The sequence below is a fragment of the Ahaetulla prasina genome, chromosome 7, assembly GCF_028640845.1.
Source record: "Ahaetulla prasina isolate Xishuangbanna chromosome 7, ASM2864084v1, whole genome shotgun sequence".
In the NCBI taxonomy this organism is placed as follows: Eukaryota; Metazoa; Chordata; class Lepidosauria; order Squamata; family Colubridae; genus Ahaetulla; species Ahaetulla prasina.
In genome coordinates, this window is record NC_080545.1 from 35,199,171 (window position 1) to 35,212,742 (window position 13,572).

Here is a 13,572-nt window from a genome sequence, read left to right on the forward strand (position 1 = left end):
GCTCCTTTTCTTTAAGCTTAAGGGCTCCCCTCGACACTCTTTGTTCTTGTGGTTGTTCTTTAGATGGTAACATCACTTGGGTCACCTCAGCTTCCACACCCATTTGGGTCTCTTGAATTCTTTGTTCTATTACTTCTATTTCAACTTTCAGTACAGTAGAAAGAAAATCTTTGGCCTTAAGCACAGTATCAATACGATATTTTCTTCCTTGATAATACACTGTCAAACCAACTGGAACTTCCCATCTAAATTGAATCTTATACTTTTTAAGTTCTTGTGTAAAAAATATAAAGTCCTTCCTATCCCTTAACATCTTGGGAGGAATCTCTTTCAAAACCTTCAGCTCCTGGTCTGCTATTCTCAACTTTTTCTGATATGCAACTTGTAAAATCTGATTTCTCACTGTCCTTTTCAAAAAATAAACCACAATGTCTCTAGGAAGTTTCTTCTGCCTAGAAATCCAGGAATTAACTCTGTATATTTTATCAATTTGATAAGCAACCTCTTGTGGATCAAATTCAATAAATTCAGCCAAGGCTTCTGATAAATTTTTTTTAAATCTTCACTTTTTTCTTCCTGTAATCCCCTAATTTTCAGAGCTCCTTCCATCATCCTATACTGCATCACCACCATTTGATCTTCATTTTTGTCCAATTTTATTTGCATCCCTCCCATTTTATTTTCTAATTGCTGGTTTGACTGGACTATTTCTTGCACCTCCTCCTCCGACCCCTCCAGTCTATTTGCCAAACCTTGAAAAGCCATCAAAATATCTTCTCTTATCTTTTTATTATTTTCTTTTATTTCTTCTCTTATTTTTTCATTATTATCTGTAAATTGTTCCATCATCTCCTTAAATCTCTCTTCAGACACTTTTCCTTGCTCTTTAATCAAATCTTCCAAAGCTACTTCAGATCCCCTTCTGCCAGCAGTCTTAGGTGGTTTAGTAGCCGTTTCAATTTTTAAAGTCATAAAATTTAAGTTTAAAACTTCTTTCTATCCCTTAACATCTTGGGAGGAATCTCTTTCAAAACCTTCAGCTCCTGGTCTGCTATTCTCAACTTTTTCTGATATGCAACTTGCAAAATTTGATTCTCACTGTTCTTTTCAAAAATAAACCACAATGTCTCTAGGAAGTTTCTTCTGCCTAGCAATCCAGGAATTAACTCTATAAATTTTGTCAATTTGATAAGCAACCTCTTGTGGATCAAGTTCAATAAATTCAGCCAGAGCTTCTGATAAATTTTTTTTAAATCTTCACTTTTTTCTTCCTGTAATCCCCTAATTTTCAGAGCTCCTTCCATCATCCTATACTGCATCACCACCATTTGATCTTCATTTTTGTCCAATTTTATTTGCATCCCTCCCATTTTATTTTCTAATTGCTGGTTTGACTGGACTATTTCTTGCACCTCCTCCTCCGACCCCTCCAGTCTATTTGCCAAACCTTGAAAAGCCATCAAAATATCTTCTCTTATCTTTTTATTATTTTCTTTTATTTCTTCTCTTATTTTTTCATTATTATCTGTAAATTGTTCCATCATCTCCTTAAATCTCTCTTCAGACACTTTTCCTTGCTCTTTAATCAAATCTTCCAAAGCTACTTCAGATCCCCTTCTGCCAGCAGTCTTAGGTGGTTTAGTAGCCATTTCAATTTTTAAAGTCATAAAATTTAAGTTTAAAAACTTCTCTTTTCCCCTTTAAGTATAGGAGAGCTCAGTTCGTTACAATCCACAAGTAGCGTTTCTTAGCTTCTTAGTTACACAGCCTGCTTCCACTTTCGATTCAATTCACTTTCACTTCCTCTCAGACGCCATTTTAAGCAATCCGTTAAAGCGAAAAGGAAAATTTCTCTTTTTAAAAGGTAGAAGTCAGGAAATCAAAAATACTTGCAATCCAGTAGTTGTTCAGTTGCGCTTGTTCTGTCTGCATATAGCAATCCACAAGGAAAAAATCAATTAAGCAGAGATGGACACTTTCTTCTTTTCCTGCCTTTGCAGGAGCGCGCTGAAGATCGGAGCTTGGCAGGATTTCAGTGGGACTCAACCCTCCAGGGCTCTGCATAACAAAACAAAGCCCCTGGGGAGATCTACCACTTTCCCGCTGCTCTATCCTCTCCCTTTCTCCCAGGGAGAGAAATTGAAGCCAGCGAACAGCTGTTTTTCACTGTTTTCACTGGCTTTTATGAAATTCAGTGCGGAGCGCCTTAATTAGGCGCCCAGCGAAGAAGGTGGCACCACCAGAAGTCCGCCAACTGTCTTCTTGATGTGCCCGGAACTGGTTCATCTTCCTCCAGAGCTGATATCTGGAGAGGTATCTGGGGAAGCATCTGGAGGAGTCATCACACAGTGCTATAGCCATTCATCAAAAGTGGACCTTTTACTTTTCCCAGTTTACAGTTTAAACTTATCAAATATTGCACTTCTAATTTTTTATTTAAGGAAAATCTATTCTACTTTGGAAAGCTACCATCATCACCACAATCTCTCATACCCAGTAGGGACTCTTCCTTTGAGCATTTCCCCATTACCTGTTTCATTACCTGAAGCATTGTCATAAAATTGAATTCAAGCCAGTTTTTGCCCAAGAAGGTTATTCAAATAACTATGTCCAACAAGGCTATTCAGGTTACTATGCCCCACAAGGTTATTCAAGTTGCTGTAAGTTTTGTTGCCCAACTAGACTACATATTCACACAATACTCATTTACACTCTCCACAGAGGTGATCAGGTTGTATTAGAGTGGGCTGGGAAGCAGACTTAGGGTGTTCCTTGCTCCAACCAGAGTTGTCTCTGGTTGTCTCGAACTTCGGAGGTCTGGGTTCATAAGAGTCTTCTCTTTATACCCAGCTTGTTTACTCTGAATCCATGTATGTGATACATATTTCCCCAGTCTTCTCAGGAACTTGACATTCTTACTTGACATTTCCTCTTTTTTTTTTTTTTTTTTTTTTCAAAAAAGTTTTTATTGGTCAAAAAAGGTTTATACAAATACATATCAGGTATGGTAAATTTTCATTTTTCTTATACAAGATAAGAATTTTGCTCAAATTTTAAACACATACAACAGCCATATGGCAAGCAGGTGACACGAAGTAGCTAAGTTTACAAATCTTACATACGCAATAAAGAAGGGTCAAGAATAAACAGAATATCATACAGAAGAGAATAAGGAAAACCAACACAATACCAAATATCTTTGTCACTTCCTAGTTTTGGATCTCAGAACTCTGGGTTCAGCCTGACCCAACTCCAGGGCCGCAACAGCGGCAGCCGCCTCCGCCCCATGGTCTATAACCTCCCTTCTTCAATTCCTGGGTCATCTAATTCCAGGAGGGCTTTGTGTTCCTCCACGAGGCCGCAGCCTCCATAATTGTACTAATTTTTTCGTAATGCCCTCCCGGAAAATCATCAATCCCTCTGGCATCAGCCATCTGAAGCCTACTCCCTTCTGGTACAATTTGCTTGACAAAAAGTAATATTTCTTTCTCATTTCACGTACCTGTCTGGGAATCTGCCTCAGAATGGCTATCTCCCTGCCCCTATAAGTCAGTGCCCCACTCCTATGTTTTCTAAAAATTTCATCTCTCGTCTCTCTTCTCACAAATTTGACATGAACCTCTCTGGGAACTGCATGCGTGCGTGCATATTGTGAATTAACTCTATAAACTCGATCCACATCCCAATTCATAAAGTCAACACCTCTCCCAAGAAATTCTCCCAACAATTTAGTCACAACATCTCTCAAATCTTCTTGGTCCACTTCTTCCAAATTTTGAAACCTAAGGAAATAAGACATTTTATCCATCTGTAGTCCAAGCACAGCATTGCCAGTCGACTCCTCTCTTTTCTGCACTGCCCGCATCTCACCCTCCAGACCTTCCACTTTCTGCTTGTTTTCTGCTGAGACTTGTTGAGTATCCTTTAAATCCTTTTGGATAGTCACAATTTCTGCTCTTATTTCCGTTTGGCCTCTTTGCAAATCATCCAGTTTCTTGTCCATATTGGATAACTTTTCCAGAATTCTCTCCATCTCTCCAGCAGTTGGTCTCTGACCTTTTGCCATTTAAAAAAAAAAATTTCAAAATCCTCAGGCAAGCACAGTATCCTTGTAATTTCCTCCGGATCCACCAGGGGGCACTCACAGGAGCAACGAGTCCAGAGTACAGTTAGTCAACCAGGAGGCCGAAGGGAAGTGATGTCATCAAGATTCTCATAGTGAAGGCGGAAGCTGGACGCCACCATTGTTCCCCAGAGGGAGGGGGGGCCTCAAACCCTCCCTCCTAAATTTCTCCATCACCTCTTCTCTCCAGAGCTCCACAAAACCGGTAATCTTCTTATTTTAAGTTCTCCTCTCTCCAGAATGACTCGTGCTCCTTCCAGCCGCAGGGAGAAAACCCCCGCACTCCGGAGCACTCCACTGCCACTACATCCCTTCCCTTCTCCATTCCTCAATTCTTCTCCGTTCCTGTTCACCACCAGGCTGCTGCAGTTATAAATCCAAAGCCCCGTGTCACGGGCACAGCGGCCCAGGCGACCAAAGTAATGGCGTGGCCTGTGGCCTCGAACCCCGCCGAGCCTAGGGTTGACATAAAGCCGTCCCCAGTCCTGTATGTCGGCTGGGAGACCCTGGCGATCTGTTCAGGTGTCCTTTTCGGAACACCTGGCCCCTAGGGGCCTCGGCGGCGGCCGGATTCGGGCACTGGAGGCAGGAGAAGCGCCTCCAGACGACCGTTGCCACTGGACACCGGAAGTCGTCTCCCTTGACATTTCCTCTTGATTCCCACAGGACAACTTTGTTTTGACTGTTAGCCGGTCTATCCAGTGGTGGACTTCAAATTTTATAACAACCAGTTCTCTGCCCTAATGACTGGCTGGGTGAGTGTGGCTAGGTGGGCATGGGTGAGTGGACATGTGACTGGGTGGTCATGGCCAACTCAATGTCGCTTCTTTGCCTAACAGATAGCCTATCTCTTTTGCTTCCTCTGGACTAATGAGTTAAAGAGCTGCCTCTAGACATTCATTTTAATAAGATTTTAAGAAACCTCCAGTCGAAAGTTCTTCATCACCTAACACCGAAGACCCAATTTCATTTGGAATTTAATCCCAAACTGTTTGCCCTTTTAGCATTTCTCTTTTTTTATTTTTTTTATTTTTTACACACAAACAACAACATACAATATATCTTTTCTGAACAAAATATTAGCCAGGTACATGTTTACATCCAATTAGCTCTTTTCCAACACTTCTTACATGCTTTCATCAATATATTTTCCCTTCTTTTTTATTTCCCTATTTGTATTTCTTTTAAAAATCCAATCTCACCCTCCACCCGCAATTTTAATCTTTAATCAAATTTATCCCTCTTTCCCCCCTTTTTTTCTATTCCCGTTTATGTTAAACCCTTATATTCCCATTTACTAGTTTCACTCTTTTCCATCTTCTACATAACATCAACATCAATCATATCTTTACATTTCAATGACAATTTTTAAATTGTTAACCATAATCCTATAAAGAAAATAAAAGATAAGCAAAACTCTATTTTTTTTCAAATTAACTTCTACATTATTCTTAATAAAAATGTAATAACCTTCAAGTATTTTCATCATTTCAAAGAATCTCAATATTTATATATTTCAGATTTCATTAGTATTTCAACTCATAATTTATTTCAATTCAATTCTCTTCTTTTCTTTTCTTTTTTATTTTCCCCCTTTTTCTCTTTCTACTCTTTTTTCTTTTTTTCTCCTTAAAATTCTTTGCTCTCTTTGCTTGTCCTGTATTTCTATCCATTCTCCTTTTCTTTCTTTCCCCCATTTTTTGTTTTTCTCTATTGATCCCTGTGTAGTCTTTTGCCTTGTATTTTCCCTTCCCTTCTTTCTTTCCTTGTCTCTTCCTCCCCTCCTTATTTTTTTTTACCCTTCTTGTTTTCAGTATTTTTCCATTTACTCTCCTCAACTTCTTTGTGCTATTTCCCTTTTTATTTTCTCCTTCTCTGAAGATCCCTTCACCTCTCCCCTTAGACTGATTTAAAATTTCACAATCATTTAATAATTCATCATCATTTTTTTCTTCATCTTCCAATGCCCTTTCTTGCTTCATAGATTCTTTGTTTGCTGTCAATTCCAATGCAGCTCTTATTTTTTCTGGTTCCGGCTTTCCATAAAATCTTCTAATTATTTCTTTTATTTCTTGCTTAAAAGTCATATGCATCTTTTTCATCATTTCAATTATTCCCCGTGTCATTCTTTATTTTCAGGGTTGTAGTTCTTATTTTTATCAGAGTCAAACAGCCTGTTGACAAAATCCTCCCTTTCGGTTCTCATCAGCTTTATCACTTCAGTAGAGGAATTTTCCACAACAAATGTTAGTCAGTGTAATTTTCCCTTCTGCCTAAGGGTGGCTCTTTCCAATCCACAATTCTAATCAACAATTAGTGAAGGTATCCATTTTGTTTCCTTTACTTAGAGCCACGCTTTGTTTTGCTTTAACTTTTTAGTTGTTCCAATTAGTCCCATTTAAGATCTGTGTCCCAATTTACTTAATTCCAATTCATATATTATTCTTAAGAGATTATGATCTGCCCAAATGTTTGGGAGAATCTTTACATTTTCTACTTCTTTACTTAATTCTCTGTCTATATCATGTCTATTCTTGAAAAGGACTTATGTGGGTTGGAATAAAAAGTAATTTTTTTTTCTTTGGGATTTAACGTCTGCCACACATCAATCAAGTTTAGTTCTTCCACCATATCAAAAAAGATTTTCGGTAATACATTCCTTTTTCCCCCTTTTTTCTTCTCACTAATATAATCCTTTTTTGTATCTAGTTATAATCCCCCATTATGCATATATTTTTATAACCTGTTTCGATAATTTTTCCATGAGTTTTTTTGTAGAATTTCCTCTGGTTTTTATTGGGAGCATATATATTAACTAATAACATTTCAACTTCCCCTATTATTAATCCCTATAATAATACTCTTCCCTTCGGATCTTCATATATTACACTTGTTTTTATTTCTTTTCTAAAATATATCACAACCCCTCTTTTTTTTCTTTGCCAGTGCTGCATATAAATTTCCCAATTTATTATATTCCAAATCTTCCTCCATCCCCATTAGTTGGTCGTATAGTTCTTGGGCTTTATCTAGATCATCGATTTTAATTTGTTTGCCTTGCCACGTTACCGACATTCCCTCCAGAATGATCCACCGAAATAATATTTTCCTTCTGTTTAGTAAAGGTGCTAAGAACCAGTAATCCTTCCTTTGTTCTTGAATCCGCCTGGGGACTTGCTTCAATGTTATAATTTCTCTTTCATGGTACATCATTGGTTCATCTCTTGTAATTTAATAGATGATATCGTGAACATTCTTGCTTGCAAATCTGATGTGTACTTCCCTGGGTAGGTGGTGGCACTTTGCATCATTTGTTTGGCCTCTATATATTTTATCCATCTCGTTTATGATCTCTTTTTTATCTCTCTGGAGGGCTTCCACAATCAATCCCGCCATTACTTCTCCTAAATCATCTTCTTTCGTTTCTGCCATATTTTGGAACCTCAGATAAAAAGAGGCTCGGTCCATTTCAAGATGTATTAGCAAACTTTCCAAATCTTTGTTCGCTGCCATCATTTTTTGGTCTATCTGCTCTAGTTTTTTTTCAGTTTATACAGCTTTTATTTCCACGGACCTAATTTTTTGCTCATTTCTTTATATTGCCTCTTGAATTGAATCCACTTTGTTGTCTAAATTATGTATTTCGGATTTCAGTTCCCCATGGTTTTTGTCATCATCTCCTGAAGTTTCATCATAGTTTCCTGTATCATTACGAGAGTAGACTACATCAATTGGGAAGTCAAACTGGGGCTTGATTTTTCTGTGGACAGCATTCCTTCTATTGATCTTTGGGTTGATGGAGAAGCCATCACCACTGTTGGGTTTGATGCCACCTTTTTCCCTGTTCTCAGTGTTGTGGTAGTGATACTTGTCATTTCTTTTAGAATTTTACTTTGTTGTCCTAAAATTCTATAAATCTTTTCCCAGATTACCATCCACTGTTTTTATCGTTAATAGTATTTTCTTTTATCCCTCTAGGTTAATTTTCCTATAGTTATGTTCTTTTTTTCCCTTATATCTAATGTTAGTTTGACCACTTTTATATTATTTTTAATTTTCTCAATATCTTTTCTCTTTACCTATCAATATTGTAGTGTTTGCTTCTTTCACATTTTGCTGATTTTAAGTTCTAAGTTTCAGTTCTTATTATCATTATTATCATTAGCTACCTACCCAAAAGCTTATAAACATTTATAACTATAAGTCAATTATAAGAGCGTACAATACAATATGGTATAATTATGAATCACTCTAAACAGATCTATGGCTACCAGTCGAATTAATTTAGTTGGTTAAATTAATTTAAATATCCTATTTTCTAATAAATATTAATTATAAATAATTCTATGTTAAGTATAATGCCTTCAAAACAAACTAACTAACCTTAAATTACTATCTATATCAATATTTCATTGTATGCTTATAAATACGACTTTACCACAAAGATTACAGTTACAATATCAGAACATCACTATCAGAAAATATCCTATTACCAGAATGTTGATCACAGACTATAGTGTAACAATATAACAGTCTATTTGCTATTTCACTCGAAAGTCGCCCTCTATTTTAACTTTTAAAGTTTCCCAATGCTCTGTTATATCTGGATATCTCAGTTTTTACAGATTTTTTCCTTTCTTCTCTTCACCCTTTCACCGTCTTCTCATGACCCTTTCAAACATCTTTAACTTTGTATCAGCTATTTGAGTCCAGGTCGTTTCTGCCACTCCACTTCCACCTTTTTGTTATATATTCCAGTTTTCCTCCACCAGACACATTCTCAGTTTTTTTATTAACAACTCTGTCAAATTTTCTACTCGTCCAAATTCCTTTCCTTATCTCTCATACTTTCCCTGGTCGCCTTTGATAATCTTTCACCAACCCCTTTTTTCCTTGTCAATTTTCAAAGTATAAGTTCTTTTTTTTTCCCCTTCTCTTTCTCTTCCTCCATTATCTTACACTCGCTTGCTCTCACTCCCCTCTTTACAGTCAGTTTTCAGTCTTCCTTTCTATTTTACCCAATTCCTCTCTTGGCAGATACTTTCACTTAGTCACAGCTCATCTTTTTAACTCGCCGCTAGTTTCCTGCTGGAGCTCTCTTGTATTTTGCCAAATACTCTGTTTTTACTCACTTTGACCGTTCCAACTGATATGCATCTGGGAGTCTCTCATCAGTAAAAATGGGCACAGTCTGCTGATTAAGTTTCCTCTTCCAATTCTATTGTGCGCTGTCACTGCCTCGGGTCGACCATGTCAGAATGAGATGACAGACACATTTACACCGGGTTTAAAGAGGGTTTCCCTCATTCCAGCAGGCGGTTGCACACCACCTCACTGACCCCCGGGCTTCCCCTCTGCTTCATGTAGCTCTCCAAGCCTTCAACACACCTTCGAAGGGTCCCCAAGCATGAAATAAACAAAGTCAAAGAACAGAGCTCGTTCTTTTTCCTCTGTGTTGCCCTGACAGCATCACCAGAAAATTAGAACCCACAGATATTACAAGAGAAGGAATACATACAAAAAATTAACCAGGAATTGAACCTATTTCTTGAGATAAATAATAAACAACATACTTCTTTGCAGAATTTATGGGACACAATAAAAGCATATACAAGAGGGGTAACTATAGCATATATGGCCAAAAAAAATAAGGAAAAACTGAAAAAGCAAGACATATTAGTGAAAGAATTAGAACAGCTAGGAAAAAAAATTCAAAGAAGGCCAGGTAATGTACAACTAATTGAAGAATTAACATTAGTATAAGATGCCCATTTTAGAGGAAGATAAGACAACGCTGCTAAATAAGGAAATAACACCGACAGAGTTAAAAGAAGCGATTCAAAGACAAAAAAATAATAAGACCCCAGGACCAGATGGTTTACCAGGAGAATTTTACAAAAGCATGGGAGAACTATTAGAATCTATTCTTTTAGAACTGTACAATGAGGTCCTACTGGAAGCAAAAATGCCTGTTTCATGGAGAGAAGCATATATCACAGTGATTATGAAAGAAGATACTGATCCAAATCAAATCAAAAATTACAGGCCAATTTCACTCTTAAATGCAGATTACAAGATCTTTATGGCTATCATAGCAGGAAGGATGAAAGGAATACTGAATGAGATTATTCACTCTGACCAAAATGGTTTTTCCTTCTAGACAAATTAGAGATAATACAAGAATAGTACTGAATATATTAGAGTATTATGAGGCGATTCCAGAAAAACAAGTTGCCCTTGTTTTTCTGGGTGCGCAGAAAGCATTTGACAATTTAAATTGGAAATATATGATTAGATAAATTAGAGCAGTGGTAGTCAACCTGGTCCCTACCGCCCACTAGTGGGCATTCCAGCTTTCATGGTGGGCGGTAGAGGTTTTGTCTGATACTGAAGCACTTTCCTTTTTTTTAATTTAATTGACTTTTAAAAAAAAATTCATAGCATTATTTTAAAACATTTTCATTAGGTTTTCATTAAATTCCCCGTCACAATTTAAATTTCTGAAAATATACTATTTGTATCGCCCGCGCATAAGTTTAGTTCATGTTACGTAAGTGAAACTAAATGGCACTATAGTGTGACTGCAAACAAAAGAGCCTCATCCCAGAATAGCTCACGCATCTCCCCCACACCACCCAGCTGTAACAGACAAGCAGAGCTGGTAGCCGGCACCCTCCCCAAACCCAATTCATGATGCACGAGAGGCATGTGCAGATGACAATACACAGTACATTACTGTGGAACCGGTGGGCGGTTAGAAAATTTTACTACTAATAGCGATACAAAAGGTTGACTACCCCTGAATTAGAGAAATGAAATTTGGCGACAAATTTGAACAAAAGATTGAAGCAATTTATTCATCTCAAAAAGCAAGCATAATAATAAACAGATAAATTACAAAAAACATTTGAAATAAAGAAAGGAGTCCACCAGGGATGCCCACTGTCACCTCTGCTTTTCATTTTGACCTTAGAGTCACTATTGATGAAAATTAGAGCAAATTCAGAGATTAGGGGAACTAAAATTAGAATGGAAGAATATAAATTAATGGCGTTTGCAGATGATCTGATATTCTTTTTGGAAGACCCAAAGGAAACAGGACCCATATGAATACAGGAAATAGAAAAATATGGGGAGGTAGCAGGTCTTAAAATTAATAAAACAAAAACAAAAATGATAGTTAAAAATGTAACAACACAACAGGAAAGGCAGTTAGAAGAAAAATTGGGATTACAGAATGTGAGAAAAATTAAATACCTAGGAATTTGGCTGACAGCGAAATGTTCTTCAATTAAAGAAGACAATTACGTAAAGCTTATGCAACAAATTAAAATTGATTTGGAAAGATGGGGGGGGCATTAAATCTATCCATACTGGGTCGGATTGCAATGATTAAAATGAATATTCTTCCGAAACTGCTATATTTTTTTCAAATCATTCCCATAAAATTAGATAAGAAATTTTTCACAGAATTGAATCAAATTACAATAAAATTTATATGGGCAAAGAAAAAAGCAAGAATAAAACTATCAGAACTTCAGGACAGTAGAAGCAGAGGTAGTTTAGGGCTCCCGATTGGCGACTTTATTATCAGGAAGCAACCTTAGTTTGGATTAAAGAATGGATCAATTTGAGAAATAAAAGATTACTCATATTGGAAGGACATGATTTAAAAAAGGACGCCATGCCTTCCTATGGAACAGAGAGAACAAATCTCATTCATATTTCTTACAACATAAAATACGAGAAGCCCTAATGACAAGAAATTAAGAAAAAACATTATATGAAAACCCCTAATTGGGTTTCAACGATGGAAGCAATGATCCATCCTAATACTCTGAATCTAAGTAAAATGGCAAAATATAGTGAAATTATAGATAATCAGGGGAATCTAAAAAATAGGCAAGAATTGGAAGAACAGAGAATAAATATAGATTGGTGGACTTATTTACAATTAAAATCAAGATATATAAAAGATAAAGATGAATATAGTATAGAAATTCTACCAAAACAATTAGACAAAATATTGACTGGCCCGGATGAAAAATTAATAACCAAAATTTATAATTATTTATTAGAATTTGACACAGCTGAAGATACAGTAAAAGGAGTTATGATAGCCTGGGCTAGAAATATTGGACATAATATCTAATTAGAGGATTGGGAAACAATTTGGAACAAAAATTATAAACTAACCAGATTGGCAAAATACAAATAAAATAAAATAAAATATAAATATAAATATAAATATAAATATAAATATAAATATAAATAAAATGTTTTACCATTGGTATTTGGCACCTTCTAGATTGGCAAAAATATATCCAAATTTAAACCCCAATTGCTGGAAATGTGGACAAAAGCAAGGTACCTTCTTTCATACATGGTGATTAGGCTCCAAAACAAAAAAATATTGGATGAAAATACATAGTTGGATACAGGAAGTAACAGACTTCCAGATAGAATACACACACCTATTTCTTCTAGGAATGATGAAAACAGAATATGAAAAAACAACAACATATATTATTTTACATATGACAACAGCTGCAAGATTGGCATTTGCGCAATGTTGGAGAAGCTTAAATACACCCTCTGAAGAGTTATAATTAAAAAAATATTGGATTGCGCCGAGATGGACAAAATGACACTTGAACTGAAAAGACAGATGGATTCGGATTTTTATGTAATATGGGAGAAATGGTATAATTGGGTTGAAAATAGGAAAAAAGGGGAAATAACAGATAGTAGAATTAGTAAGAATTAGAAATTCAAATTAGAATTAGTAATATAATTTAGTAAAATTATATAGCGTATAGGAGAACACTAATGGGATGATATGTAAATGGTCACAGTCATGCACAAGAGTTGAATGAAAAATGTTTAATTATTAAAATTCAATAAAATTTATATTTTAAAAAAAATTCCAACTCTAGAGAAAGATCAGAGAAAGCCCACCATGTTGTAGTTTTAAATCCTCCATTTTTTTCTTTTTTCCTTTTTTGTAATCTGTAACAGGTTTTAAAAGTCTCAAAATTTTCTAGCTTTATTTAAGGGTTCCCTTATTTTTTTATTTTATTTTATTTTATTTTGAGGGGATCTCCGCTTCAATTTTAAAAGCCAAATTTCTTTTGGGTCTTTGGGTATTGCTTCCATTTCTTTTATTGTGCTGTGTTTACAATCCTTCTTAATTTAGCCGCTATTCCACCGCCAATTTTTTTTTTCAAATGTCAAGTTAGAATGTTTCCTTGTGACTTGGTATTCACTCACCCAGCTTCAATGTTGCATCCAAATCACCGCTCCTGCTCAAAAACTTGGTCTGGTTGCCCCAGCTTAATAATGGCTGCCATAGCCATCGCCTCCACTGTTAAGTCGAAGAGCTTCCTTCTGACCTCCATGGAACTTGCCGGTTCCACTCAGTCATCTGAGGCGCCTCTCCTTCTTCACCG